At 39.2% G+C, this 24,995-nt stretch overlaps 1 protein-coding gene and 1 long non-coding RNA gene across 2 annotated transcripts in view; both read right to left on the bottom strand.

The window, feature by feature from the left end:
• The window catches only part of Msr-110, a 98,807-nt gene that overhangs the window by 57,369 nt on the left and 16,443 nt on the right, over window positions 1–24,995 (bottom strand). The window lies entirely within an intron of this gene.
• On the bottom strand, window positions 11,603–22,931 carry LOC109039822 (uncharacterized). The gene is made up of 2 exons (XR_011899263.1): window positions 20,759–22,931; window positions 11,603–12,103 (listed from the first exon to the last, which is right to left on the bottom strand). It is a non-coding gene; the product is annotated as an uncharacterized lncRNA (long non-coding RNA).

Genomic DNA, 24,995 nt, shown 5'->3' on the forward strand with positions numbered 1-24,995 from the left:
ATTGTTGGAACCGTGGATGAAAGGAGGGTTTTAATGGCGGATTATCGTCGTTACGTCACTGAATGCTACTTGTATCCGGAGCGTCCGGCGCAGAATTCACTGCTACCGGTGTTTTCTTTTTTACCGGTTGTTCAGTATTTACATTCCGCGCGAGAGTTTTGGTTATTATGATCGATATCATGATTGATTCAATAATCAGTTAGAAATAAGTCAGTTGCGTTGGACTCAAAATCGCGTTTTGATGGCTGTAAATGAGCAAAAAATAAGAGGATCCACCTAGACGCCTTGTTTTTAAGTCAATGTTAAGTGGAGATATCACACTAGAAAAAAACACGATTACGCGTCATACTCGTCGTTACACGAACGTCATTATGCATAGTATGTTTTCTTTTAACTTCAATTTATCAATTAGTGAAACATGCACATTTACACTGATTGCTCCACTTAGATACAAATTAAACCAAGGTGGAAGAAACCATAGATATACCATACTATTGCGGTGGTTAATGTAATATGCCGTGTTTTTCGAAAAGTGAGAGCTCCATTTACATTGGACGTAGATTTGGCGTTTGGGTCAACTTGGTAATTTTTGCTGATCTGTTGACTTAAACCATCAAAACACGGTTTTGTGCCTAAATGGCGCACCTGACCCATGAGAAATTTCCAGAGGATGATGAATACACTCCATACTACAAAATATTTGTATCACATGTTGCGCCCCATCTAACTTTTCTACCCGAGCGTTAAAGTCTCCGAGGCGACAGAAAATAGACGAAGTCCACCTTCATTATTGTGGCTATGCAATTTTGCCTACTTGGAAGTCAAAATAGTTGTATCATATGTTTCGCCTCATCTAACTTTTCTACTCTGACCTGAAAGTCCTTGAGTCAGAGAAAAAGAGACCGTGTTCTCCTTCAATCCTCGTGGCTATTCAATGTCACCTCACCTTTAAAGGCAGAATCTTAAAACAACCTGTAACTCACGGGACTTAACGACTTTACGATTAATAAATCGATCTGAGTGAATTAAGCTCGTTTTAGGAAACTGAAAACATCTCCCCTCTCTGCATCTCTATTCAAACGAAATTATGGAAATGATTAGTTTCTATGAATATTGTGAAATTATTCACTAATCGGTCAATTTCTGAAAACTCTTGCTTTTTCCGTAAGTGTAGGCACTAAGCACGTTTACTTTTCACAGGTAAGGCTCTGCTGGAGCATTGTAGGTGGAAAATGGTGAATATTTTCCGCGTTGTGGACAGTAATGAGTTGTGGTTTGAATGCATCGTGGGTTTTCGACGGAAAACGGCGCAATTATTTTCGACCTCACAGCTTTGTCACGCGGTGTTGCCATGTGGACGTGTAATTCAAATGCAGTAGGTAAATACGCATTCCATTAGCTCTGGGTAGAGCGCAGAACTTGACCTTAGAAACGCAAAGATTCATAAGATTCACGGGGTATCTCATAAAATACCCCGTTGGAATAAGTGAGTTTCTAGGTTGAAGTTCGGAAAACTCTTAAAAAAGGCAAATAAAACAGTAGAATAGGTAAAAATTGAAGTACCCTTTTATATTTATATATTGCATATGTATAAAGCAACTTTATAGATCGTGCAATACACGTTGAATGTGTTGATAATGCTTATAATTGTCTTAAGAAAGAGGGACCAACGTTTATAATGGTTTCGATTTGAAGCGGTAAATTCAAACTTTTCCTTTCTGAAAAGATAGTAGCCAGTGCAACGTATGAAAACTGGACTTTTTAGAGCCTATACCCTATTCATTCTTGGCAGAAAACTAGAGTTTGGTTACGCAAAATTCTTCCGTCTCCTTCAATGCGTGACACTTCTTAAGTGAGTTAAGAAGAAATACATTATCTTTCGAAACGCCGCGCCGTCGGAATCGGTGATTCAAGTTCCACACTGGAAACACACTCAAATAGTCCTAGAACACGCACACGCTGGCTGTATCGATTCTTTTTCAGTATACATAGTATTCCTATACAGTATCCCTGTAAGCTGGCACCATCCGTAACCTTGGTGATGCTTTTTTCCCGATCTTGATGTTTCCTTTAAAACCTCGTAACTGCATGAATTCAAGCGCCGGGTACCGGATTTGAGTCAAAATATCCACAGACCTTTTTTCTCTGCTGTGATACCTACTGATACTTCAACCTTCACATTCTGTAAAGAAAAATTTCTCTTGTAGGTCCAGTCATATTATTTAGAAAAAAATATAGTACAAGATTTAATGTGTACTTTGATATTGAATACGCGAAACGCTATACAGGTGTAAATTAGACAAGGGTGAAGTAATTTTGGAGGTGACATTGGAGAGTGGGCAGAGAGGCAAATATGCTCTCGGCTCATCTGTCCAGTCTGGATTCACTAGTGCGTCGAAAAATGCAGCAGTGTTGCCAATTTTCATGTAAATTTTTCCACATCCTATCGAACCTGGATGGGATTTTTATCCACCCGCTTTCAGTTTCCAACGCTGGAGCGGTAGATCGAGTAGGATTGATTCGGAACCTCGGGAGCGTGAAAAAAAGGACAGTGTAATTTCTGCGCTAGCGAGTAGACGATTAGACTGAGTTGCCGATTTTAGCTGTAAATCCTACTTTCTCAACGAGGAGGGCAACTATTTGCTAGTGCATTATATTCGACCGAGGGCACGAAACGTCGAACTAACACCGCTTTGTGGTCAACAAAATGTAGCTTTTGATTGATTGACATTCCATCATTTTTGTGGCTACCACAATGGAGAATTTCTGAAACACAATTTTACTGCTTTTTATGAAAGTGTTAGATGAGCTGAATTTGTAGAATTTTTCAAAAGTTTTTCCGACGTGAGGAGGTGGAAATAAACGGATTCAAAAGTGTGAAAATCTACCGCTTCGTGGCGTCACAGAGCTCACTCAGTTAAATAGATGAGGAAATTCTGTCTCAATTTTTCAAATTGTCGAATTTAAAAAAAGACGGTCCACGTCAGTGCTCCCATTTCCCGGAGCTAGTTCCGAATTCCGGAAGTTTTGGAATTTTCCTGAATTTTTCCCGGAACTCTTGAAATTCCCAAAATGTTCCGGATCTTTTGCATCTTCCGGAACTTTCTCGGAACTTTTGAAAACATTTTAAAGGAATCCCGGAACTTTTGACGGTCATAGAGTGGGAGAAATTAGAGCAGAAAAGTTCCGAATCCCGGAAATGTTGACGGACATGGAGACGTGGATCGTCTCTGTTTTTAAATTCAACAATTTGAAAAATTGAGACAGAATTGCCTCGTGAGTCTGTGATAATCACAGACGATAAACTTCAGAGTTCCCGCAGTAATAACAAGCTAAGCAATGTAGAGTTAAAGGGTTCGTTTGGAGATCAACGCTACTGTTCTTTTAAATCTAAAACATTAAATTCTAAAATTTAAAGGCAACTTTTAAGTATAAAATACGCCAAATGCTGACTCACGAAAGTCTTGTTAAGCTTTTTGCTAGGTGAGTTTGTTTATGCGAATCAGGTTAGGTTAGGTTCCAAGCAATCGCTCAACTCTTTCTTCATGAGTCATGATTAGGTCAATCTGAGTTTTGACTTTTGAAAGTATAGCTTTTAGAGGTCTCTAAGATAGTTTGCCTCTAGTGAGAGTTAAAGTAAAGCTAAGAAAGTAGGGATGCAGGAAAAAGAGCCCGAAACTGCTCATCCACTCCGGCGCGGGTGAAAACATGGAGTTGAACGAACTTGAGCGCGATCTGCTTTTCCAGACCAAAACCACGCATCTCCGAAGGATTCCTGTGAGGATTACGGGGTTTTTTGTTGGATGGGTAGCGATGGAAGCGAGACCAAGACAAGGCGTCTTCGTCTTCGAATTATTCATGACTGCATTAGAATAATCGGGAAGCATTTCGAAACGCTCCGCTAAGAGCGGAGATGATCTAGTTTCGAAGACAGCATCAAGCTCACGAGTTGGACGCCATAGTATCAGCGAGGATTTCAACTTAACTTGAAATATATCACGACTAAATACCTAAATTAGCTGACATCTTTTGCACGGCTGGTGGTGGTCATCTGATGCAAGTTGTCTTTCGCGCGAAATACTTGAGAATTTAAAGGGAAAAATGCTCATTTATGGTCCGCCGCGCGGTTTAGTTATAAGAAAAGTGATATGATGCGGAAATGTTAAAGGTTTACATCTTCGGTAATATAAAACGTGGGGCCTGATGATGGTTAAACGTAAAATTTCCTTATAGAGGCACCCCTAAAATTTACGATGTAACGAAGGAAGCATATTTGCAATTTCAGTCAAAAACTTCATGTTTTCACCAGCCTTTGACATTCGCTCGTCTTTCTGTGTGTCGCGCCGTTAAGAAGAAGTATGGGATTTCAAGATAGGTCTTTGTCTATTCCTGTGTTAATTTTGCAATTATTAAGATAATATTTTTAAAAATTAAATAGGTTTTTGATAGCCTTGGAGAAAAACATTTGTATTTCTAGTTTTACCATCAATATCTGATTAGAACCTATTCTTGATTCTTCCGCCACTTTGAAACAATGAGGTGGATTCTCAGTTTTGGCGTAATTCATTCTGGGTACGATCAATAATTTTTAAAGAAACCGTAAGGGAAAATTAATTCGGAAATGTTTACATTTTATTCTCTAGATCCATTGCTAAGATTTATTCCAAAAGTCATCTTTTAAAACTTGAAAATATTGTAACAAATATTGTTTTTATCTGAACATTATTAGCGATACGTCGAATCGAGTTTGACCAAAAATGGAGACATATATAATACATTTTAACTTACTTTAAAGTTTCAAATGGTCAATGTTTTGCATGACTGTTTCTTAGCGTTTGAATCAATTAAGGCTAGACTGACGTCTCAGTTTTTCGACGGAAAAAAAGGATAAAAAACGCTCACAGTGGCAATGTCCTCTGGTTTATCGGGATGGTGGCGCTGCGTGAAACTGAGAGCTTAAGATCCATCTTAAGTGTTCAACTGACTAATTTTTTTTTTTTTTTTTTTTTTTTTTTTTTTTTTTTTTTTTTTTTCGGAGGTGGGGAGGACATGGTACCGGACCTGTCAAGAAGCTTGATTTTCATCCTCAAGTTGGCACCCCACCCGCGAACGAAATTCGCTTCAAGTGGCAACTTAAGTCGTTATTCGCTCGCATCTCCAGCGGTGCGGTGTGTTGAAACCGCGCGGCACACACTGGGTCGAGTCAATTAGAGAGGTTGGACATGAAATTTTTGACTTAAACTGAGAATTTTTATGTTTGATCCGTCACATTTTAACGTTTGAGGGGTGCTGCTAGCTGAAAATTTTACGAGAAAACTACTGGAACCACTTTTGGAACTTCAAATTTTTGCATAAACGGAGTGATAAGCGTTCAAAGTTTCCAAATTTTGTCCGACCTCTCCTATTTTCTCGTTCCACTGTGCGGCGCAGCGCAGCGGTGCGCAGGTCAACAAACTTCGCGTTGCTGCACGCTGCCTCCACGCCGCGCGATTACGCAATGCAATGCTGCTCAGCTGCTGTTGCGTCAATAGGTTACATTGCTACGCACATTTACACGTTCGGAGACGTCCCGGCACCGACACCAAAGGCGCAATGCCCCCTCCCCTCCTCGCGTCCATCACGGCAAAAAACTGACCCCGGTCATTTGCCGAATTCGGCATTTTTGCCCTCCTCCCCTCCCTCCCACTCTTCCATCTGGTTCTTGCCTTTGTAAGGAGCAACGACCGACGGATGACCTGTTGACCGCCTAGCAAGCTGTGAGTGTCGATGGGTAGAGTAAAACCGGCTAGCCGGCTCGATTTCTCACAATCAGTGAAAGTAAGTTGGGAATCGCTCAGAATTTCAAAAGTAAACGTTACCAAACTGTACGGATCTGGAGAGAGTATGAACAAGGCAAAATATGGAGCAAAAAAGGGTAGCCAACCCTCCCGCACGAAGAACCCTAGAAAAATGCCCCTGCTAACCATCACATTCAATGTCCAACCAAAATGGTCAAAAATGTTTATTAATGAACACCCCTCCCCAAAGCTGAGATAATTACGCAAAAAGAAAGTCTATTGCGTGCTCTAATAATTTTTAAAAACGACGGGTCGTAAAAATTTCAAGAATGAATGCTTCTGGATAATTTTGTTTACATTTTGCAATTAATAAGGAACCACTATTTCTGGCCCATTTTAGAAACAACGTGCATGCCGTTGGTTTCCCTATGCGGATATGTGCTTTTATGGGAGAGCCAGAGATAGTAGTTCCTATGCCAAATGTTTAAGAGCTCCATGACGTGGTCAAACCAAACCTCCAAACTTGCCGACATGCCCATACTCCTGCCATATAGGTTCTCCAAGTGGATCTACCTACAGGGTGTCCCAGGGTCGAACTGCTAGACTACATGAATGTGTTCAGTGGCTAAAAATAGGGCTTTTTCTAGAAGCACTCCATGTCGGAGCCCGTAAGGGCCCTACAGATTTGTCAAAGTTTTTTTCTGAAATTGTTGTCTTTCAAGCGGCGTCGTCGAGTGGAGATCCACCTCTTTTGATCATAGCTATGTGCTATCGCGCTAAGGAAGAACGCCGTATGAACATTCGACGGTTGCCAAGTTTTCCTGTGTAAAACACGTATTTTTGAGAAAAGTTATGCATATTTTCCCTTAAGATTTTTAGATATTTTCGATTAAATGACGAACAAAATTTTCTGAAAAATTAGGAGAAAAATATTTAAAAATTTCCTAATAAATTTGTACTTTATCAAAGGAAACTTGGCAAGCCTGAAGGTTCATACGGCGTTCTTCCTTAGCATGGCAGTATGGGTGCTTCTCGTGTTTTCTCCCGGCCGGAACTCATCTGCATGCCGGGACACCCGAAATACTGTCAAAAGTCAAAACAATAGATCCAATCTAAGGCCATCGCCCGTTTCATAGTCTCCCTTCTCCTCGCTCGGTCGGCGGGCGGCGGACGTTGGAGGCTCTCGTTTCCCTTTCCAACGATTGGGACGAAACACGGAACTACTTTCTTCAGCGGATACACTAGGATAGAATATCTTCATAAGGAGAGTATGGACTCAGAAGCCTACCGGAGGCTCTACTGTCGATTAGCTAACCCATCTTAAGTTTTGTGAAGCTCTTTGGATACAAAAGAATGCCGGGCGACGCGACGATTCAAAAGCGCAGATTGCAAAATTGCAGGGGGGGCTAGTTTAGGAAGGGGCGAGAACTCTGAGGATTACAGGGGTGGCGCAGGACTTTTGGATCACCCTATACACTGTTAGCGGCTCTGGTGCTTGCACTAGAGCTGCTATTCCGGACGGTCCCAGCTGGGGAGTATCAATGGACCATGTTACATTGGAGGGACCGCGCGTTGGTTGATGGGAATCGGCGCCATTTTCGACTATGTACCTTGTCATGACTTTATTTTATTGCATATTGTTTTATTGTTAGCCAATGCTATGTTGTGTAGTGTATTTTTGGAATCATGGAGATACAGTCAATAATTCAAAACTTGTCTGTGCTTTAATCTCGTGATGGAAAAAATGTACTTTACGTTCAAAATTTGAAATTTTGAATTTTAAAGTTTTCGCGGTTTTTTGGAAGAATGCAGTGGTTGGAGCTTCCTAGGCATATTACTCGATATCAGCTGATAGCAAACAAAGGTTACCAAGGAAACCGTAAACGTTTAACAACTACCGTCGCCAGAGCCGCTTTCCGACGCGAATGCGTTGGAGCTTACTGCTTGTTTAAATTTGCGACAATTGAACTTCGACAGACGGGCGATTTCATCGCGAGAGCCCACGGTCGCGGAGGATTCGCACGCGCTTGCGAAAGACTTAAACGCGAGAGAAGGACAGTAGGCGTCCTCCCAAAAACTAGCTCACCACATCGATTCACAAGTCCGCAAGACCGATGTCTCTATCGTCTATCGCACGGGCATTTGTTCGCCAGTGAACTTGCGTGGTTATTCGTTCCGAATACATCATGGCTCCCTTAAAATTTGATTAGGGTTTGGTTAGGATGAAACTCATAATTGGATCGTTGTACAGGTAAAAGAATCGTGTTCTAATGTTTTACTCTTATGTAGATTAGCTGAAACTAAGAAGATCTGTCCAAACAGCAACTTTTTACGCTGAATATCAACCTAGATATCGTCTATTGAAAATTCGGGTTTTTGACGTCATCGACCGCAGTACTGCACAACATGGTATTTACTACCGCGGTTGATGACGTCATAAATCGAGTTTTTCGAGGCGCGATATCTCGGTTTATATTCAACGTAGGAAGTTGCTGATTGGACGGATCTTATTATCTTTAACTGATTTACAAGAATCAAACATCAAAACACAATTCTGTGACCAGCGCAACTGACCCCTCAGCCAAATCAAAGGGATGGCAATATACGGAACTATTTACCCTGGATTCACCTTTCTGACAGGACTGTAAGCAACTTACGTGGTTGCCAAAATTGTAAATCATCACAATCATTCAAGTTATAGAGGTCGAGTCATCCAGCGCGTTTAAGCAACGATGAATGGAATAGAGAGCTGGATAAACTGTGAAAAATACGCAATCTCCGAGTACAATCGTGGTGGAGAGAGAGGGGGGGGGGGTAGTCTGAGCCGCAACAAGTAGACAAATGATCCTGTCAAAAATATTCATTTTGGCCGCGGTGCTGGCGCTCCTATCTCCCGGTGACACGTTACTTCCTACAGTTTCCTGCAAGTCGACTGTCGAGTCGTTATCAAACGATCTGAATCGATATACAGCATTGCCACGACAGGAATTGGACTACATTTCGCACTTTAGAACTACGATTTGTAAAATGTGCACCAAATGTAAAAACAATTATGCGCATAGGGAAACTAATGGTGCACACGTTATTCCTAAAGTGAGTCAGAATTTGTAGTTTCTAATTCCAAAATGCAGTCCATATCAAAAAGTCGTTCGATATAAGGATTCAACAATGAACCACTCGAAAAAGTGAGTTGCAGTATTCTGATACAATACATGTTCTCTGACCAAAATTCCATGTGGAACACGATCAGCCCAACTGGGAAATTTGAATTTCCCGCTTACAAGAAGAACAATAGTCTACTTGAATCAAATCGCATACTACAACGGTTTTCGCAGGCTTTCTGAATCAAGGGATGTTCCTCCCCTGCCTTGTTTTTTTGCGAAGTGTTAACAACGTGCGACAGCTGAGCCGAAACGCTGGGATTGAGGTTGTCATATTTTCTTAACGCAAAGACTGTTACGGTACCGTTAGTTTCGGTAATTTTTGTTGCGTGAATCGTGTTCTGCGTGAAATTTTGGTTGGGAGACGTTTTAAGTTGTACATAGTCTACTGGTCCATTGTCTTACTTTTCTATCTTTGCGTCGAAGTCTCCAAGTGAATTAATCTATGCGTGCGCACGCCATCGAATTTACGCATCAAAAAATATTGAATATCTTAGTTAGGAGTTACTTCCAAACATTTTTGGTGCGCGATCGTGTTGTACGTGAAATTTCAACCGGAAAAAGTACGTCATTTTGCTTAAATTCGCACCTTGTCTTGTGGTCTATTGGTCCGCTGGACCAGGATGGAACAATTTCATGAAATCGCTCTTGAAATATTCAGAAATGAATAAGGTATTAGAAATTTATAATTTAAAATTGAGAAAAGGGTGGCAAAGACCAGAGTTTCTTTCATTTACGTACGGGTTACATACCTGCAGCCCCTGAAAAATAATTTCCAGAAATTCTTAAATTTCATACCCTCCACAGGTTCGTGAAATTTCCGAAAATATATCACGGAAAATTCCCAAGTTTTCATAGTTTCTTACGTATCACGCCATCTTGCAATAGAGCTCGGTCGCGAGCTGCCAGTTTGGAGCGTAAAAAGGCCGATTTTCCGAGTGATACGTGAACGAGGTACTCGGGATGAGCTTGCAACGCGGCTAGCGTTTGTTACGGATTGTGTCGGCGCACAGTGGATCGAGTCAATTAGAGAGGTCGGACATGAAATTTTTGACTAAAACTGCAAATTTTGATGTTTATTTCGTCACATTTTAAATTTCTAGGGGTGTTCGTTGCAGATAACTTTACGAGAAAACCAATAAAACCACTTTCAGAACCTCAAAGTGTCGTATAAACGGAGTTATAAGCATTTAAAGTTTCCAAATTTTGTCCGACCTCTCCTATTGACTCGATCCACCGTGCGGCGTTACGGACAGTGACCGTTCCCATCGAGCATCGGATTTCTCTGCCGTGTTTGGTAAGAAACTCGTAACTGCATGGGGTTTTCCACTGAAGTTACGCTAGGCATGGCAGTTATTTTCTCGCTATAAGCCCTGCCGATCGGAATAACCGGATGAGGCTCTTCGAGCGGGCGTCTGGTCGAACGAACAATGAAGCCTCAGTGATTATTTACGGAAATTCCTGCCGATGACAGTACGTCTCTAGGACGTAAGAGATATTCCCGGGAACCAACTTTACCTTAAAATCCTGTCGCACTGAAAAAAAAAATCTCGGTGTATTTACCAAGAAAAGGGTGAAATTACCAAGAATGCAGGGTTCTATTTGATCCCAGTTTTTTCTTGGTAAAATTACCATTTATGGAATTGGTAATTTTACCGAGAAATCTCGGTGAAATTATTGACTTTCTCGGTAGTTTTACTGATCCCCGGTAAAATCGCCAATATTTTATATAGACTGTGGTAAAATTACCGAGATAAAATGGCAAAGTTACCGGGAATTGATTACCAATAAAAGTGGTATTCTTACCTGAAAAAAACAGTAAAAATACCGGTTTTTAGGTAAGCTTACCAGTGTCCTGGTAAAATTACCAAAAATTGGTAAAAAAAAGTGAGATGGTAAAGGTACCAACGGACCTTGGTAAAAACGCCGAGAATATTTTTTCAGTGCGTATTACCAAAAACGAGCAGTAACGCCTGAATTTTTTCAATCGATTTTCTTTCGAAATTCGTTTAATCTAGTTTAATTTACCTGCCTTATTCACCTGTGACAGCATAGTTCGCGTCTTATTAGTAAAATGACGAGCTCATTGAGAAATTGGTATTCCTCAAGTGCGAGAAAATTGACGTCATTTCAGACTGTCACCGGGATCACACGCTGAATAATGGGAGCTGAATGTGGGCTTGAATGTGGAAGTCATCGATCCGATTGGGTCCGAGGCTTGAATTTTGCGAGTGTCGTGCAAAATTCAGGAACAAGGCTCAGCGACCATCGGATAATGTCGGATTCATCTGAACTATTCGAATAGATTTGATACGAGTCTGGTTGAAAATAGCTTGAATTTGCGAAATTTCAGCCGTCGAGCGAGGACTGTTGACGTCCATATTCAGCGCGTGTTTCCGGCATAAGTAGCAGTAACTGCCAGTGACCATTTTCCAACACTCTATTGGCAACACTGTTTTTACTCCATTTGACTCCATGGAAAATATCGATTTTCGGAGACGCAAGCTGCCTCATGAAGAATCGATTGTTTCCGATACATTTAAATGCGGGGAAAACGGCGTTGTCAACTTTCAAGACTCGCCGTTGGTGAGTGCCCGGTAATCTGCGAAAGAGCTGCGCAAAGGAACGGATGTATCAATGAATCATATACCATGGCTCAATCCATTTTGTTACTATATACTCAGCAATTATATTGATTTATTTTGATTTGAACATGATAAAGAGCATGATAATCTAGGGACGGATTAACTTATCCCAGCCTTGGACGCATTTCTCTAGTTCAACGCGTTTGAACGACTGGCCGCGACAGTACCTACGAAACAAGCCCGATCTGACCCCTATGGTGCACCGATAGTTGCTGTACCTCTTTTTGTCTCTTGGTGAGCAAGCGACTTCCGGAGCAGATTCGAGCGCGGAACCTGGGCACCTGAGCCTGAAGGAGAGATCCAGATGATGCAGGAAACCCGCATGAGCATTCTTGCAGTAAGCGGCAGCGGCGTGCGTTCGTTCCGTTCCAGGGCGTGCCGGGAGGGATTTGCAAGGGTTTTCAGGGTGCGCAACCATCCGGATATCATGCAGGGTTTTGGCGGAATTCATCCAGGACCAACCGGATTCTTCTGGAGATTCTGAACCAATCGAAACGTCCCTTGAGATTGTGACTTCTGCCTGTGATCAAAGTTACATTCGTGTAAAACGAATCCCTTCACTCAGTTGGCTACGTAAATATAAGCGGATTCAGACACTTTGAGCGGGAGGTGTGGAGAGGGGGAGTCAAGGAGGGGTTTCTCTCGAAAATTTTTCGAAATTTAAAGGCATTTGATATTCAGTTTGTCAATTTCATCATGAATAATCCCCACATCAGAGAGCCCTTTTTTCTTCTTTCCTTTCTTCCTTCCTTCCTTCCCTCTCTTAAAAATTTACTTCTGAATACTCATCCTGTGAAACTTTTTGAATTTATGCGCTCCACTAATCTCAAAATTTAACCTTTCCCCTCAACCCTTTTGTATTTTTACTGATATTTCCATGTAAATGTATTACTGTTACTGCCCTCTTTAGAGGTGTAAATGGCCTTAGATGCTAAAGCACCGCTTTAAAATAAAATTATTTTACTACTACTACCTTCCTTCCTTCCTTCCTTCCTTCATTTTACTACTACTACTACCTTCCTTCCTGCCTTACAGAGATGTAAATGGCTCCCCCCTCAACCCTTTTGTATTTTCACTGATGTAACCTTCATTTCCATGTAAACACACAGAGGTGTAAATGGCCTTAGATGCTGAGGCACCGCTTTAAAATAAACTTATCCTACTACTACTATATTACTGTTACTGCCTTCTTTAGAGGTGTAAATGGCCTTAGATGCTAAAGCACCGCTTTAAAATAAAATTATTTTACTACTACTACTACTACTTTCTTTCTTTCTTTCTGAATACTCATCCTGTAAAACTTTTTGAATTTATGCGTTCCACTAATCTCAAAATTTAACCTTTCCCCTCAACCCTTTTGTATTTTTACTGATATTTCCATGTAAAATTACTGTTACTGCCTTCTTTAGAGGTGTAAATGGCCTTAGATGCTGAAGCACCGCTTTAAAATAAAATTATTTTACTACTACTACTACTTTCTTTCTTTCTTTAGATGCTAAAGCGAAGCACCGCTTTAAAATAAAATTATTTTACTACTACTACTACTTTCTTTCTTTCTTTCGATGCTAAAGCACCACTACCGCTTTAAAATAAAATTATTTTACTACTACTACTACTTTCTTTCTTTCTTTAAAATTTAACCTTTCCCCTCAACCCTTTTGTATTTTTACTGATGTAACATTAATTTCCATGTACATATATTACTACTATTACCTTCTTTAGAAGTTTAAATGGCCTTAGATGCTAAAGCGTCGCTTTAAAATAAACTTATATATTCCTACTACTACTACTTTCTTTCTTTCTTTCTTTCTTTCCTCTTCAGAGGTGTAAATGGCCTCAGTTGCTAAAGCACCGCTTGAAAATAAAATTATTTTACTACTACTACTTTCTTTCTTTCTTTCTTTGGCTTCGATCGCTTGACCGAGTCATGTCGCGGTTTTTTTGCTCCCGGCCTTTTTGATTTTCTTTATCAAAATGGGTGCGGTTTTGCAGTGGTATTTGTGTTAAGTTACTCCAACTTTAAAAGTTCAATAGGGATTGCTCCGCTTTGACTCGTGAACCCTTTAAAGTCAAATAATTAATGCAATTAAGTGTTTGATAACCTTAAAAAAAATGTACTAACATTAAACTTTTTACAAAATCTCCAGTGCGTTTCCTTAGTTACCGCCAATCCTTCTTGCGTTTGATTGTTGTCCGCGAATAATGAAACGCGAAAGAAAGCAGAAACAAGCGGAACAGAGTACCTCCTCATCAGAGGAAACTCTGTCCAAACGAAAATGTGAAACGGGACCTACAACTCAGCTGACATCGTCTGAAAATCAGCCTCCGCGTATCGCGCCTTCCACTACCGCCTTTCCTTTACTACCTCAAATGCAGCACCACCAACACCTAACCTCACAACTCCATGTCCCTACTCCTGTTGATGCACCTATGTCGTATGCTGAAGCTTCGAGTGGCTCCCCTTCCTCCTCCTCCTCCTCCTCCACTACCCAACCAAAATCCTCAGGTACCTTCTCTGGAAACCCTCTCAACCCTTCTACCCAAAACCAACCGTCCAGTCTCCAATCGTCTAAACAACTCGCAATTATAATTCCCGCTCATAATGAACTCACTTTGGTTGATTATCTCGATGAGATATCAAAAATTATTCCACCAGCTGACATTTTATATGCCGCAAAAATTTCAAATAATCGCATGTGTTTCTACCTCTCATCTTTAGCTCTAGTAGATAAGATCGTCGAAACTAAAGAAATAAATACGAAAGTTGGATCCCTATTAATTAGAAGACTTGTTAACCCGGCTTTTCGTCTGGTTCTTTCAAATGTATTGCCCAAAATTTCAGACACGTATCTTATATCGGGTTTGTCAGAATATGTCAATATTGTTTCTCCAGTACAGACTTTGTCCGCGGGATTAAAGAACCCAAAATATGCTCACATAAAATCCCTTCGACGGGAAGTCTATGTGGTAAAAAAACCAGATTCTCCTACTTTGCCTAAATCTTTCCTCATCCCTCATGAGGGGGAAGATGTTCGAATTTTCCTTTCCATAGAAGATTATAGATGTTTCAATTGCATGACTACCCAACACAAAACCAACGATTGCGTCCAATACTCGGGTGATATGAAAAATGCGAAGAGTAGTAAAATTGCTGATAGACTAATTAAAGCTAAAACCCCCCCGAAGCCTGATTTAATGTTGGGTAATCAACCTAAGGCACCAAACCCTGTCCCTCCCCCGAATGACTCAGAGGTTATGGACTTTGCTGAATCGACCCCTCCCTTGCCTGCAGCCCAGAACTGTCAATCAGAGTCCCCCTTGACAGGTACAGCTGTGAGTTCCTCCTTAAATGTTCAGGACTTACATGATAAGAATACCCTATCAATTGAGGATTCTCCAAAGTGTATCGAACCTGCTGAAACAAGTGTTGCGGCAGCCTCCCCCCTTGATGATCACCTGCCTTCGAAAAAAGAGAAGAAAAAAGCTTTAAAATTGAAAAAAGAGTCAAATGAGATTTTAGAGGCTGTTAAAATATCCCTTGAAGAACAAGTTTTTCCTTTCACTGAAACTGAAGTCGTAACAATGTTATCGGAAACTAAAAATTCTAAGAAACCCATTGAAATAATCCAAACGCATACAAGTAATACAAGTGAGTTAGCCGACCTCTTAAAGCAAGTAAGTTCTAGGCTGTCCTCCAAAAATGTGAAAGCGAGAATAGATCGACTGGTGCGAACTTTAGATACTGAACTTAACTCATCTGATGATAGTGACAACTCTTTATCATCCTCCATTTCTTCAAAAATTTAGATGCATATATGGACTGCCCAATAATTCAATGGAACATTGATGGGTATTATTCCCATCATGAAGAATTAAAACAAATAATTTGTAAATTTCAACCCCTTGCAATTGCTTTACAAGAAACAAAGTTTAAAGCAAAAAATAACCCCTCTTTGAAACATTATTCTATCTTTAGAAAGGACTTCACTGAAGGCCTTGCAGCTAGTGGTGGTGTAGCACTTTTAGCAAAGACCAGTTACTCTCCGCGAACTGTCACACTCAATACTAATCTTCAATCAGTTGCTATTCTCTTAACAGTTGATGATCTAAATTTAACCATCTGTAGTTTGTATTTACCCCCTGACCAAAAAATTTCTGAACATGATTTGAAAAATATTGTTTCTCAGTTACCCCAACCTTTTATATTGTGTGGGGACTTCAATGCCCATAATCCATTGTGGGGTGGAACAAAAGTAAATTGTCGAGGACGTATTGTCGAAAGTCTATTAAACAATGACCATTTTATGCTTCTGAATGGACATGATCCGACTCATTTTTCCTTCACTCATCAATCTTTTTCAAGTATTGATCTTACCGTCTGTTCTCCTAGTATATTTCCCCGTTTAAAGTGGTATGTTCATGCAGATCTATGCTCAAGTAATCATTTTCCTCTTGTCACGACTTTAACAAAAAAAAGTAAACCTGCTGCTTCCGATGTTCTTACTTGGAACTTGAACAAGGCTAATTGGTCGCTCTTTAGACAAATGTGTGAATCGAGTGGGAAATTGGCTGGTAGCCCTTCAGAGGTATATGAACAGGTAAAGTTTAGGATCCTTAACGCTGCAGAAAAATCAATCCCTCGCAACAAAATCTCGCCCAAACGCTCTTCAGTCCCCTGGTGGAATGAAGCTTGCAAACTTTCAATTTCTCATCGGAATAAAACTTTCAGAGCATATAAAAAAGATCCTTCGATTGAAAATTTTATCAAATTTAAAAAAAGTCGTGCTCAGGCAAAAAGGGTCCTTAAAGATGCCAAAGCTGCATCCTGGAAAAATTTTGTTAATAGGTTTAATTGTAATACAACTCCCGCTGAAGTGTGGAATGCAATTCGACTATTCTCAGGGACAAATAAATCTCTAGCAATTCCAAATTTGATTAAAAATAACCAGATTATCTCTGACCAGAAAACTATTGCAAACTGTTTAGCTGAAAATTTTCATTATTACTCCAGTAACGAGAATTATTCTGACAATTTCTTACTTAAAAAAGAGCAAAATGAAGCCCAAGAGATAAATTTTGACTCTGATAATTCTGAGTCCTATAACGTAGCATTCACCATGTCTGAACTCAAAACCGTTCTTAAGAAATTACAAAATAAAGCTCCCGGCCCTGATATGGTCCATAACGAAATGTTAAAAAATCTCCCTGATTCCATGATTTCAACTCTATTAGATATGTTCAATTTATTTTGGTCCTCCAATTTTTTCCCTGAGGAATGGAGAGAAGCCATAGTAATCCCTGTTCCTAAAGATAACAATAATAGACTTGATCCATCCAGATTTCGACCCATCTCTCTTACCTCTTCCTTATGTAAAGTGTATGAACAGCTAGTAGCTGCGCGCCTTTGGTGGTTTATAGACTCTAATAATTTATTAACAAATATTCAGTGTGGTGCTAGAAAACGTCGGTCTACCATTGATCACCTGCTTAACCTTCAAACAAAAATCTTAGGAGGCTTTAAGAAAAAAATGTTCACCGTTGCTCTCTTTTTTGATATTGAAAAAGCCTATGATACAACATGGCGCCATAGAATTTTAGAAAAACTATTTAGTTGGAACCTGCGTGGAAACCTTCCGTATTTCCTCCAACATTTACTTTCTAATCGAACTTTCCGAGTGAAAGTTAATCAAACATTTTTCTGACCTTTTCTCTCAAGATAATGGAGTTGCTCAGGGAAGTGTTCTTAGTGTTCTCCTTTTTTTGATTGCAATCGATGATATAGTTAAATGTTTACCAAAAGATGTTAAAGCTTCATTATTTGTTGATGATTTTTGTATTTATATAACAACAAATAGTAAAAAATATGCCAAAAGAAAACTAAATGAAACTCTACGTAACCTCGAAGAATGGTCAGAAGTTACGGGTTTCAAATTTTCAGCAATTAAAACAAAGGGCATTATTTTCACCAGAAGGTATAGAATTCCTAGTTTTAAATTATTCCTTAATGATGCACAAATCCAGTTTTACCCCTCTGTTAATTTTCTCGGCGTGATTTTTGACCGAAAGTTAAATTGGTCCGAGCACATAGTTTCCCTTAAAAATAAATGTATGTCTAGATTAAGAATCCTACAATTTTTATCACATACCTCGTGGGGCGCTGATAAATTCACTATGCTCAATCTTTATCGATCTCTGATTAGATCAAAATTAGATTATGCCTGTTTTATATATGGGACTGCCAGCCCCTCTACCCTCAAAACTTTAGATGCCATTCATAATACAGGTATTCGAATTTCAACAGGTGCTTTTAAGTCAAGTCCATCATCTAGTCTATGTATAGAAGCTCGTGAGCCTCCCCTTTATTATAGAAGACAATTACTGCTCGCAAAACACCTCGCTAAGATGAAATCGTTTAATACATTTCCTGAAACCTTCAAAGAATTACTTACATTCAAAAACCAATTGTACTTTCTGTTTTCAGGTTTACTAATTTTAATGATGTGTTAAAATTTAAAAAAACCTATTTTCCCTTTTTGGCAGACATTACCTACGGAAAATGTTTTAAATGTTCCGGTTATTGCAAAAGCTAATTTATCTCAAGCTGAAATGAGACAGAACTTTTTCTCAGTCATTGATTCTCATGCTGAGCATAAGCCATTCTATACAGATGGATCTAAAACTGTTAATTCTACTGCATGTGCTTTCAGTTGTGATCTGAACGAAATATACTCTTTTAAATTATCACCAGTCACATCTATATTTACAGCTGAGGCTCTAGCTATCTCCAAAGCCTTAAATTATGTCCATAATACAGATTGTAAACAATCAATTATTTGTTCAGATTCATATAGTGTATTAAGTGCTTTAGGTAACCCCAATAATCCTCACCCAATCCTTACCCAGATCCAGAATCTAGTCTTCACCCTTATATCTAAAAATTTCTCTATCCTGTTTTGTTGGTGCCCAGGACACGTTAATATTCCGGGTAATGTTCGAGTAGATTCTGCAGCTAGGGAGTCTAGCCTTTCAATTGGCCCCTTCTCGAAGGGATCGGTTACCTCTAAAGATCTGTTTCTAGATATAAAAGGAAAAATTCTCCACCATTGGGTTACTGAGTGGCAGCATTTCACCAATGCTAAATGCCCCCCTGCATTGCCTACTTCACCTTCATCCGAAAACTTTCATTTGACTCGACTTCAACAAGTAGTCCAAACTAGACTGAGAATTGGTCACACAAATTTTTCCCATAGCTATTTGATGACCCAATCAAACCGTCCTGCTTGCACTTCTTGTCCAAATTCCCCCTTAACGGTAGATCACGTTCTTATAAGTTGCCCACTTTATAAAGATATCCGAAAACGTTTTTTTCCCTACCCCTTACCCTCTCTTAATAATTTACTTCTGAATACTCATCCTGTGAAACTTTTTGAATTTATGCGCTCCACTAATCTCAAAATTTAACTTTTCCCTTCAACCCTTTTGTATTATTACTGATATTTCCATGTAAATTGATTATTGTTACTGCCCTCTTTAGAGGTGTAAATGGCCTTAGATGCTAAAGCACCGCTTTAAAATAAAATTATTTTACTACTACTACTTTCTTTCTTTCTTTAAACTTAGGTGTAAATGACCTTAGATGCTAAAGCACCGCTTTAAAATAAACTTATCTTACTATTATTACTACTACTACCACTACTTTCTACTACTACTACTACTTTCTTTCTTTCTTTCTTTTCATATATCCCTTTTTCTTCCTCCTTCTTTTCGGGCGAACAGGAGGATAGACGCACTCCCCCTCCATTCCCACCTTTGGATCCGCCTATGGCTACAGAAACGGCCACTACGTGGCGTTGCTGAGATCTAACGGTAAAATCATAATTTTTTACGTTATTTAATAGGTCGGTTATGGTAAGAAATTTTCGAATAATCTTCCTTGGCTGATAAATTTGTCTTAATTGATCTTTCATTTTATTGAGTAGACTTTTAAACCGTGGGGGATTAAAAGAGGCGAACAATCCTAACTAGTGCGGAATTTAAGGGCACAATGGGCCTGTTGCATGCAAGAGATACAGCCGTGCGAATAGACTTTTAAGGGGTTAAATGACACGAAAATTACGATGGTCACATTAAAAAAGTCTGAAATACACTCCTTACTTCGCAATTTGTGTTGTTAGGAACGCGCTTTTTCAAATTTCCCGCGTCTGGGGGCAGTTTTCTAACGGAAACAATTAACGGCAACTCGCGGCTATTTCCGGTCAACTAAAACTGACAACATAACCTAAAAATCGGAGCTCGTGACATCGTGAAATGAAATGTAGAAGGATTGCGTTGGATATTTAAAAGTTGATCGATTTGGTTACCGCATAAAGCGTTGGTCACACATAAGGACCACTATAGGAGATCACGTTAGGTTTGTAAACAAACTGAAGGAAAAAATAACAACAACAACAACGACTCGGCGTCTTCCGGAAATCACCGGGCCCGCCGTTTGCTCGTTTCCGGTGATTAGAAAACTGCCCCCAGACGCGGGAAATTTGAAAAAGCGCGTTCCTAACATCGCAAATTGCGCAGTAAGGAGTGTATTTCAGACTTTTTTAATGTGACCATCGTAATTTTCGTGTCATTTAACCTCTAAAAAGTCTATTCGCGCGGCTGTATCTCTTGCATGCAACAGGCCCATTGAATAGTTGCTTAATTTTTTATTTATAGTTTCAGATTTATCTCTTGCGTAAAGGTTGTCTTATTTTTTTACAATCTCTGTCAATAATAATGTGAAATTTCGTTTCTTTAATCACTTTGAAGATGAGTTCAATTCCTATATAGCACACCTCTAAAATGCACACCTCTAAATGGTGAATAAGTAATGTTTTAATAGCAAAGGGTAGAAAAATGCTCTCAATTTTGCTTAATGGATACTTGCAAGTACAATAGAGACAGTTGCAAGTACTGAAAGCAATGTAAAATAAAAATAAGCAAAAACCCCCCGAAAAAGGGAGATGAATATATTTTGAGAGAACACTGTCCTCAATATTTAAACGTTGAATTAATATCAAAATATGTCTTTTTATGCCTGATTTACGTACCAGTCTTTGGCGTTCTAATTCTAAATGATGCGACTCGCACGACACAGTTCAATGTACTGAAAAGTAGAGTTAAATTAAATATTATTTCTTACCATACTGCTCAATAGTTCCAGTGAGAAGAGAACCAAAATACAAGAACTGTGAAAACCCATTAATACGATGAATACGATCCCTAAAATTCTAAACCAAGCCTTTAAACTCACGGTAAAGGCCAAGCGTCAAATGAAAAATGGGAGGTAGTTGAGCGAACACCCAACAAGTATCCCATTGCTCGGTGATTGCTTCGAGGAAGGAGCAAAATAAAAATTGCTGAATGACGCATTTTCCATGTTGAGGCCTAAAGGTGAAAATAAAAGAATGAAAACAACGAAGGACATCAGTTTTCATTGGTAGTGACGTCAATGATTTTTTTTTCGTTTTGAAACCTTGCCATCCGTATCTTTTCCTCCTCATTTCAAACTTTAGCTTCGTGGAAATGGAAGCTCTCTGCGTTAAAATATTAAAAAATTCCCTTCGGAGTGTTAGAAAGGATATTTGCAGCAGCATACACTGGTGTCAGAGGTGGATCCAGCAATTTAGCAACATCAGATTTCCTCTATTTAAACCTATGTTAAATAATCGATTCTTGTCGGAGCACCTGGCCCCTCCAAGAATCGATACATTTCCATGGGTTTAAATGGAGAAACACAATGTTGCCAATTTGCTGGACCCGCCAATGACTGGTGTGCGTCATTAAATCCAATCCACCAGGTTTAAACTTTTCCTGGATATTATATTCCCAGCTGGCACAAAAATATTTCAACATTAATTTTAAAACATTGATTATGAACATTTGTCAATACGTGAAAAGTATTGGGAATATATTTTAAAAATAATTTGTGCGGCTCCACAAATTTTATTCTGAATCATCTTTTAAATATTATCGATAGGACCTTTAAAAAAAATTCATTAGAAAGTAAATACTTAAATTATGAAAATTAATTTAAGAGCTTTGGAATTATTCCTTATACACGCTAAAAAATAGTAACGCGGTCAAGAAATATTAGTTTTATTATTTTTTTAAACCACGTTTTACAAGGTTGACAATATTTTAAGGATATTTTTAAAATGTGACTGTCTTACGGGGTTAAATCTTTGGGGCTCGGCCGCAATTAAAAAAAAAAAAAAAAAGTAAGTTAAAAAAACCGGGCAAAAAAGCTCTTTGCCCGGTTCAACTTTGTACGATTGGACATCATTTTGGAATTAGGAACTACAACTTTTGACTCTCATGACACTCTCTAAAAACACTCATTAGCAAAGGGACATTAATGGTGCATACTTCGTTTCTGAACTGAGCCGTAATTTTTAGTCCTTAATTGTAAAGTTTAGTCCAATTGATCCGAGTGTTTGAAGCACTTTTTGGGAGCAACTTTTTTGTAGCAGTCACCACGATATTTTTCTTGCCCGAGGCCTTGACCTCCGGTGGTGGTAGCTCCAATTGGCCCCAGCCTTTGAGCTTGACGCATTTCTCGAGATCAACTGTTTTGTAGCGGATCAACAAAACGGCGGGTCTTCCGCGATCACAGAACGAGGGTCTTCTTCCGAAGGGGGAGTTCTCGTTAACAACGCTTACGGTGCACCTCCAGTGTTTTAGATTTTTTTTATCCCTTGGTTCGCACGAAGGAGCGGCAACATTTAGGTAGTTAGAGCCTGGGCATGGGTTGTCGGAAGTAAACGGAAAACCGATGACATGCTCGATGTAACCTTCGTGAGCATATTTGCAGTACGAGCTAGCCTCGAGCAATTTCGTCACATTCGTTGGGCGCTTCGGGAGAGATTTGCAAGGGTTTGTAGGTAACGCAACTTTTTGAATATCCTTTATGGTATCGTTCCATGTCTTATATTTATGAGCCATTTCCCAGTTTTCTATATGGATGGCTTTAGGATCTGGTTTGGCCTCCTGTGATCAAAATTACATATTTTTTTATAATTACAAAATTACATTCATGTATGCTGTTGGATACGACAACGGACATCACTTGGTACTGCTAAAATCTGACACTAAAATGTTTCTTCTTTGAGTTATTTTTATGTCTGAATCTTAAATTTCATTTTTAACATCATTTTTTTGAGTAGTAATTGCATTTCTTTACGTAGATTCGTTTATAGTCTGCCATGTTTTATTTACCTTGGTGGAACCAATTCGAAATTCTTTTGAAACTAAAGCGAATTAAATTTGTAAAGAGTACCACATATTCTGTGCATGTTTTGTAATTTTTCACGTGCATTTATATAATTAGAAAAATAAAAAAAAAACCTCTAAAAATATTTTTAGAGGTGAATAATATATACTGACGTCCCATAAATGTTGGGATACTGGTCTATGAGTAGAATTGGTTGAATTTTTCATACCTTAAGATTTAAATTTGGCTTCTTTGTTTCTGATAATTACCCATCTTAATAATACGTAAATAATTTAGTGCTTTTGTAGGTACATTCAACTGTAAACTCCACATTTTCTCACATCTCCAGAATATCTATGGAGAAAGTCGCAATGTACATACATATATCTAAACTTGCGACGATGCACATTTTCTTCCATATTTTCTTTTTAAAGAGGTAAACTAAGGAAAATTATGTTTTGGAATTTGCGATGGTTTCCCTCGTCGTGAGGAGAGCGTTCTATGAAAATCATAAAAGCGCGGTATTCTCTCTCCGTAGCGACCCCCTCCGTGATGGAAAACTCTTTCTAACTGAAAAATCCATTTGTCCCTTCATATAATAAATACATGCATTTTTCCCTTCATCCATAGGATTCCTCTCTGTAACGGATGTATACCTTCCGGTTCACTGATATCCCTTTACGAAGAGAGTATGATATATTGACATTTATTCATATTTTTTCTCAAAAAATGCAATGTTTTCGGAACGTTGTAATTGAGCTGCGCGTTATATGACTTACGATATAGATATGTGTAAAATTAAAATGAGCTCATAAAACAAAAGCCAAAGGGTAGAAAATAATTGACCTTAGTCTTGTCAACTGGGCATTCGTAAGTTTGTGCGAGACTGCAACTACTCGTGCTCAGCCTGCTTTAAGGACAGCGCAATAGCGAAAAAAAACCTACAAAACTACTAACCTACGAAGTACATAGAGATTAGGTTTATTGTTCTCCTTCATAAAAGTAAAGTTCGTCAAGAACTCCGCAATGTCAAAAATCCATCCAAATTTCAAAGACTTATGGCTAATTAAGTTTTCTCTCTCTGTGTAATTCTGGAATACGAGTAAGCAGTTAGAGTTTAAGTAGCTTCAAATGGTCATCCTTACCTCGTTGGCCCAGAGTCCCAACGTGAAAAAAACCAAAGAGCAAAAACTACTAATAACCATGATTATCGAAGGATAAAGTTCTTAAAATTGATAACTGAGTTGTTAAACCTCCATGAGCACTGACTCGAGTGTGGGAGGCAGTTGAGAGGAACAAAATCCCTTTTGTTCAATGGTGATAGTCCGAATGTCGGAACAAGGAAAACTAATGTCATACGTCATACTTTAAAAAGCTTACAAATGGGAATCGAGTAAAAACAGCACTTAAATTCTAGCCGGGGGGGGGGGGGGAGGATTGAGGGATGGGCTTTTAATGCTAGAAATGTCAGAACGATTTTTAACATGACCCATAGCCATGATATTACTTTCGTGCATTGCCATATTTTCCGTCTCGATAATTCGTCATCTTCCTGGTATGAATAAGGCGTAACTACACTTTGAGATAAGGCCTGTCGTCCGTGTAACTCAATGCTTTTCCCGGCTCACCTCTAAGTGTAGTTACGCCTTTATGTCAGCCAAGCGAAAAATTCTTGTCCGTTTTCAATGTGCTACGGTGGAGATCTGGCCTCAAATCCACAACAGGGCAAGATACTATTTCCCCCTTGTCAAACGTCAGTTCCTTCGTCAATGGTTAGATCGCCACACTTGAGGAAAAATCTAATTCTGAAAGCCTCTGTAAAATGCGTCATCTACAATTTTTTTTTCTTTTGGAAATTAGTCATCCACATAATTTGCATGCTGGAAGCCTGTACGTCAATACCACAAATCGGGAAGCTCTATCCGAGTAAAATGCCCTTCTAAAGGAGAGAGATGATTTTTTTCGCACTGCACAAGTGTCGATCATTAAATGTCATTTGCCGGACTCAAACTTACTCCCGGAAATAACTCTCACACTCTAGGGCAGAAAGCAGCGCGATGTCTTTAAAATTAAAATTTAATATCTCTGGTTCACACTCGTTAATAGAACCCGTGGTAGCCGATTTTATAATTAAAATATATTGACTCCGATGGCTGACAAGAATTCC

Source organism: Bemisia tabaci, chromosome 1, assembly GCF_918797505.1.
Source record: "Bemisia tabaci chromosome 1, PGI_BMITA_v3".
Classification (NCBI taxonomy): domain Eukaryota; kingdom Metazoa; phylum Arthropoda; class Insecta; order Hemiptera; family Aleyrodidae; genus Bemisia; species Bemisia tabaci.